Below are 6295 nucleotides of genomic sequence, written 5' to 3' on the forward strand. Positions count from 1 at the left end.
TTCGAGTTTTTTTTAGGATCGTATTTTTAAAACTCTTCAAGGTTTTCAATATTCGACATTAAGACATTAATTAATCAACTAGGTACCAATTTTGGGCGTTACGAGGGTGCTAATCCTTCCTCGTACGTAACCGACTCTCGAACTCGTTTTTCTGAATTTCATGGACCAAAATCGTTGTTTTAATAAAATTAAATTGTTTATTAAAAACAACCACTTTTCAAGGTGACCTAATCACACCTTATCAAAAAGGATTGGTGGCGACTCCCATTTTCGTTTTCATTTTCAAAATCCAAGTCGACCCTGTTTTTTAAAAAAAATGGTGTCAACACTAAGTTTTTGAAAAGAATTTCAATTTTTTTATCATTTTAAATATAATCAAGATCAAATTGATAGAAAACAAAAATTCTGAGGACTAAATTATTACTATACCAACTAAAATAATCAAACTTTGAAAAAAATCAACTTGTCCCTTATGGTTTAAAATTTTGTTCTAACCCCAAAGATCTAGATAAGATTTAATTTAGCCCCTGATTTAAGACCAAACTTTTAATATTAATTTTAATTATAAAACCAAATTAAGATTTAACTTGGCCATTGTTTGATAAGAAATTGAAAAAAATCTAAATCATCTAAAACTTAATATTTTATTCACTTAATTTTTAAAGCATGTTTGATAAAAAATAAATTATAGAATTTCTTTCAATAATGAAGTATGAAAAATATAAGTAAATAAAGAGTTATTTATCACCTAATCTAGAATCTTTTATTTTATTTTATTTCTTTTAACATTATCTTTTAAATATTTTATCTTTAAATTTCAAAAATTTCATTTATCTCATAAATTCTACATGTCTATTTTGCAGTCCATGTTCGGAGTTCATGAACACCCCTTCCAACAATATTGTTTCTAAGATTGAACATACATTCTCTTAAAAATATTGTATTTTACAATTGTACCCAACACTTGTAACGTATACTAAACATATTTTATAACTACTTAATTTTCTAATTCTTAGTTACATAACACTTTTTGGTATATGTGAAACTCATTTTCTACTAAATAAATAAATCAGAGTAATCAAATAAATGAGAGTGTAATATGTTGACAATAATGATTAACTGCTTATGAAGACAATAATGGTTTACACGTGGGTCATAGGCTTCTCATGGCAACCCGTAACGACTGGGCTCAAACTAAAATATACAAGGAAGACCTTGACTTCCTAAGCAATACACTTGCTTAATTTCACTTCCATCTTCATCTTTATTCAAACACCAATTTCTTGGCTAGTACCCCATCACCTTTTTCTAATTTTAATTTTTTTTCCTTTCAATTTCTTTGAAAACAAAAACTAAACTCATTAAAATTGAAAGGAAAAATTCATTAATTAATTCCATGAATGGGATCATACAATTTAGAAAAAAAAAAGAAACAATAAACACTCGTCAGTGGTGAAGGACAAACTCCAACAACATGACAAAGACTTTAATCTCAGCATCAATAGAACATTATTACACACTGACAACAGGCTTTATCAAAACTCAAGCTCAACATATCTAGAGAGATTGCAAATAACTATCACAATAAGAAATCAGCCTCGGATGGTCTAAACGGTGGATAGAATCGACAAAAGAAGTGAGCATCTACCAAACTAGAGAGGATGATGACAAAACCCTCTTTAAAATCACTTCTAAAAGTAATAGTACATGCATAAGCAAGACTAAAAAACTTGTGCAAGATTAGATAAAAACTTTCAAAAATAAAAACTTATTAACAATAAGAAATTAAAAATTAAGATAATATGGGTCCAAAACAATTTGTAAAATCATAGTATGCATTATTAAACCAACGTTGATTTACTCGGTGGAGAAATTTTGAATATAGTTAATGGTTTCTATCTAGTTTCTAGGAATGCTGCTAGTGAAGAAAATGATGGTTTCCGCGTGGGTCATAGCGCTCTCATGCCAAGCCATAACCACTGGGCTCAAACCAAAATATACAAGGAATACACTTGGTTAAATTGATTTCCATCCTAACACCAATTTCTTGGTTAGTGTTCCATCACCTTTTTTCTAATTTTATTTTTTTTCTTTTAATTTATTTAACAAAACTAAACTCATTAAAATTGAAATAAAAAATTCATTAATTTATTCCATGAATGGGATTATATAATTCGGGAAAAGGAAAAAAAACAACAAACACTCATCAGCGATGAAAGATAAGCTCCAACAACACGACAACCTTAACATCAATAGAACATTATGGCACATTGACAATCGACTTTATCACAACTCAAGCACAATATATTTGAAATGATTGCAATCAATTATCATGATAGAAAAGTAGCCTCAAATGGTCCAAAGTGACAGGCAAAATCGACAAAATCCGAGAATCCACCAAACTAGAGAGGACGATGACAAAATCATTCTTAAAATCACTTGTAAAAGTAAGACTAAATGTGTAAGCAAGACTAAAAACTTGTACAAGACAAGACAAAAACATTCAAAAGTCAAGGCTTATTAAACATTCGAAGACAAACAACAAAAAAATAAAACTTAAGACAACACAAGTCCAAAGCGACTCATGAAATAATTTATTTTTCTGAAATACTCTCAAAACAGATACAGATTAAGGGTGAGTTTGCATGGGCGGTGCATTTGCCTACTGTTAGTGTAAAAACAGCGGTGGCGGTGAGATTAGATACTGAAGCGATACTGTGGCGTGAGACAAAAAGTAAACTAAACGCACTGCACTGCACCCAATCGCCCATCCAAACTCACCCTAAGAAGCCAACGGAGAGCCATCATTCAAATATCTACAATCAATCCACTTTCCAAAAGAAATTATTGGTGGCTGGTGGAGGTTCAACGACGACATACACCTTCACCTATCAGGCCCCGTTCTTTATTGCGTTTTAAATGGACTTTAGCATTAAAAAGTCCTTTTCTCCTAAAAGGAGAGAAGAACGGCCTCCATCTTCTCAAAAAATTCTCCATCTCAAACGTTATTTTTTCCTGATGGAGAAGCTGAAAATTTCACCATCTAAAAAGCTTGAAGTGCTTTTGGCTGATAAATGACCAAAATAACCTGTCTTCTCCCCCTTGGAAAAACGTTCTTTCCTCTGCTGTGAAAGTTCTATACCTATTTTTTTCACATTTTCGCTGTGAAAGCTCCTTCCTGTTCTTTGTTCCTCTTCCGCAGGTGAGTTCGTTTTCTTCTTCTTCTCTTTAATTATTAGTTATGCTTTGTTTTTATTTACTTTTTAATTCTGGCTTTTGTGCCTCTTTTGCTTTACTGTTTTGTGCCTCTACTGCTGTTTTGCTCTGCCTCTTTTTCTCGCTTCGTAACTCTTCCAAACTATTTTAGTTGATAAGAATAGAAGAATCATGGTTTTACCCTTGTGCTGTGAATCAGTCGAGAGAAGAAAGTAGAAATATGACAATGGAATTTCCATGAATTTATAGTAAACTCAAGACAACATAATTCCTAACTAATTGTCTGACTCTAAACTCAAAGATAGACTCAATAGACCACTCTTTTTCTGTTCTTGGAAGCAAATCCCAGACCTTTTGTAATGGGTATTTGACTTCAATTTGTCCCAGACCTTTTCTGTTCTGAGTTTACTTTCTATAATTTTCCATGTGATGTTGAAAATGGAAATAATCAGGCAGGTTAGAATTTAAGTGATAGGGATTCTGGGAAAGCAATATCCTCTTTGTATATCTTATGTCCAAGAATATTTTGTAAAGCGAGATGTAATTTGGCTTATGATATTGTTTTCCCCTTCTTTTACATACGTGTCTGTATCATGGCATATACAGTTGTTTCTGCTTTCATTTTTGGTTTGATATTACATGTTACTTCACTGTCATCATATATAGCTCAAATCTGTTTGCTAGACTTTAGATTTTGGCCCTATAGGATGTTCCATAATTTCTAATTTCTAACAAATGGTTGTCCTTGTTATTTAGATATTTTATTAAAAACAATCATCACATGCCGAACCATTTTGCTGGGTTTTCAGGTAATTTCTAGTAAAGGTGAAAACGGTGTCCTCCAGAATATGAACCAAACAACAGCCACAATGAAGCTTCCAGATGAAGCACCAAACTTTAATTTTCTTTGTTAGATATTTTATAGCTTTAGCAAGCTTAAATTATACAGGAAATTCTTTGATGGATTCGATGTGATCTGTTTTTTGTTTCATCTTGTTTTTTTTTTTTTAATTTATATGAAAAGCATTCAAGTATATCAGCTTTAGTTTTTGCTTTAGTTTTTGAGGTATAGAGGTAAACATTGAAACATCAAGAGTTAGTGTAAGTTTTATCCTCCCAAAGTTAAGAGAGGGGACTGCTGATGGAGTTTCCTGCTTTAAAAACATGTGTTGCATGCTTTAACTGGCCCCTCCAAATGCAAAATTATCAATTTTTGTTAGTGTTATAGGCTGAAGGATAAGAGACCAAGAATGTATTTGATAATATTGAATTGCAAGTTGATGCGAATCATAATTAAATTTATGTATCATTGCTATAAATGTAAATTGTTTGACATGCAGAGATGCTCTTGATGCTTTGGGATTGGTTCGGTACTGCTGTAGGAGAATGCTTATGACTCATGTTGACCTCATTGAGAAGCTTCTGAACTACAACAGTAAGCTGTCTTTCTTTCTTGCCTTCATTCTGTTTGGACTTCCTCTGTATCTCATGCTTCTGTTCATCTTAGTGCTGGCTTTGTTTAGAATTGCCTTCTCTACTTACTGCCTTATTTTTATTTTTTTTGTGGTAGCATTGGAGAAGTCGGAGACCAGTTGAGGAAACATGTAGAATCTAAGGGTTTGTTGCAGTTTGTGTGAGTGCCTGTCAATGATTCTCAGTTTTGTTTAAGTGGGGCCGTGTTTGAATCCAGAAGAAGGGAAGGAAAGGACTTAAATAGTACTAGTCTAGTTTGTTTTCTTTAGCTCTATGATGGATCGCTGTATGTACGAAATTAGTGGGATTTGAAATGCTGAAAGTGATTGGAATGCTTTGCTGTTTGCTGGGATAATTGTATGATCAAAGACTAACTTTTGTTAGTTGCATTGCTACAGATGTGTTAGTAAGTGTAGGATGCATGGGAATCTTAACCGAGCATTTTAAAATCAATAATGACATGACCTTCTGGTAGCTTACAAGCTAAGTGAGGGAAGTGGGAATGAAGCAAAAGACACCATTTAATTATATCCTTTCCTTCTGCTTGTCTCGACTTTCATTTTCATATGCTTATCAAATATAAGTATTATATTAATCAAATTATTTTCATATGCTTATCAAATATAAGTATGCTATTGACAAATCATTTATTGAATATAACCAAATCATTTTCATATGCTTATCAAATATAGCATCTAGTTTAATCAATTCACTTTAAATTGTAAATGCTATTGACAAATTTTTAGTATTTATATTTGGTATATAAATATTATCCCTTTTAAAACTTTAATCTAAATATATGTAATATTTTAATTGTTAGGTTTATGTTTTCTATGTTATGTTAGTATATAATATGAGTTATATATTCAAATACATTTTAAAATAAAATAATACAAATGTGTTAAAAGCATTAATTAAAAATAAAAATAATTTTTATAATAATACAATCGTGTCAATATTTAATTACAAATATTTAATTTTATATTTAAATATTTAAATATAGTTTATATGTTATAATTAAATTTTATAAATAATTAATATTAATTACTTAGAAATATTTAAAATTAATATTATATATTAAAATATTAACAATAAGTTATAATGAATTATTTTTTAATATTTTTACTAAAATATCATAATATTAACTAATTTTAACATTATTTAAATAAATATTTATTATTTTATAATCTCATGTCTAAAATGGACATTTTATTCTTCAAAAGTACTTTTTGACAGCAATGCCAAACACTCAAATTTTTCAAAAGCACTTCTCAAAAGCACTTCTGAAAAGTACTTCTCAAAAGCACTTCTCAAAAGCAATGAAGAACTGGCCCTCAATCACAACTTGTGAAGGCAATGAAGATACCCACAAAACAAATCTACAAATTGAAAAGAGAGAAGGCGCATGGAGTGAATGAGGAGAAAAAATTAAACAGAAGGTTGGTAGGAGGAAGAAAAAGGTAGGTCGTAACCAACTCGAAAACTAGCACCACTTGTTGGAAAAATCTAGTTAGAAAAATAGTTTTTAGTTATAATGAAAAATTAAAATTTTGAAAAACGAAGTCACTTTATAATATTTATAGCAATAAAATTTTCTCGAAAAGTA

At 30.5% G+C, this 6295-nt stretch overlaps 1 long non-coding RNA gene across 1 annotated transcript; it reads left to right on the forward strand.

The window, feature by feature from the left end:
- The first annotated feature begins 2955 nt into the window (after positions 1 to 2955).
- Positions 2956 to 5084, forward strand: LOC105798225 (uncharacterized). The gene is made up of 3 exons (XR_001134979.2): positions 2956 to 3202; positions 4557 to 4651; positions 4787 to 5084. It is a non-coding gene; the product is annotated as an uncharacterized LOC105798225 (long non-coding RNA).
- Positions 5085 to 6295: the final 1211 nt, after the last annotated feature.

Source organism: Gossypium raimondii, chromosome 9 (genome assembly GCF_025698545.1).
Source record: "Gossypium raimondii isolate GPD5lz chromosome 9, ASM2569854v1, whole genome shotgun sequence".
NCBI classification, from domain to species: domain Eukaryota; kingdom Viridiplantae; phylum Streptophyta; class Magnoliopsida; order Malvales; family Malvaceae; genus Gossypium; species Gossypium raimondii.